Source organism: Rhincodon typus, chromosome 17, assembly GCF_021869965.1.
Source record: "Rhincodon typus isolate 14 chromosome 17, sRhiTyp1.1, whole genome shotgun sequence".
Classification (NCBI taxonomy): Eukaryota; Metazoa; Chordata; class Chondrichthyes; order Orectolobiformes; family Rhincodontidae; genus Rhincodon; species Rhincodon typus.
The window spans coordinates 17,858,777-17,859,487 of NC_063348.1; positions in this window are offsets into that span (position 1 = coordinate 17,858,777).

The window sequence follows — 711 nt, forward strand, 5'->3', positions numbered from 1 at the left end:
AAAGCTGACGTTTTGGGCCTAGACCCTTCTTCAGAAATCTTCATTTCGTTTCAGGCCTAGACCCTTCTTCAGAAATGAAGATTTCTGAAGAAGGGTCTAGGCCCAAAACGTCAGCTTTCCTGCTCCTCTGATGCTGCTTGGCCTGCTGTGTTCATCCAGCTCTACACCTTGTTATCTCAGTGGATATAGGCTTTGTTGGCTGTGCCAGCATTTACTGCCCATCCCTAAATGCCCTTGAGAATGGAGAGTGAGTTGCCTTTTTGAATCACTACAGCCCATTTACTGTAGAGACACCCACAACGCTGTTAAAGAGGGAGTTCCTGGAATCTGAACCAGCAATAATGAAGGAAATGAAACAAATTTCCAGGTCAGAATCGAGAGTGGCTAGGAGAGGAACTTGCAGATGGTGGTGTTCCCATGTATCTGCTGCCCTTGTCCTCCTAGATAGTTGTTGTCATGGGGTTTAAAAGTGCTGCCTAAGGAACCTTGGTGAATTCCTGACTTTATTCCATGACTTAGACATAGTGCTCAGGATGCCAGGCAACTTATACTTTCACACCAAGTTATTCAATTCTGAGATATTATCTGAGTTCAGTTCTGTCCTCCAGACTGCAGAATTCTACAATTGCCTGCCAGAGATTAGCTAACTCCGTACAGTCCAGGCTTTGATCCTGGGACACATGACTTAGTACTCCAACATACAGTTAGCTC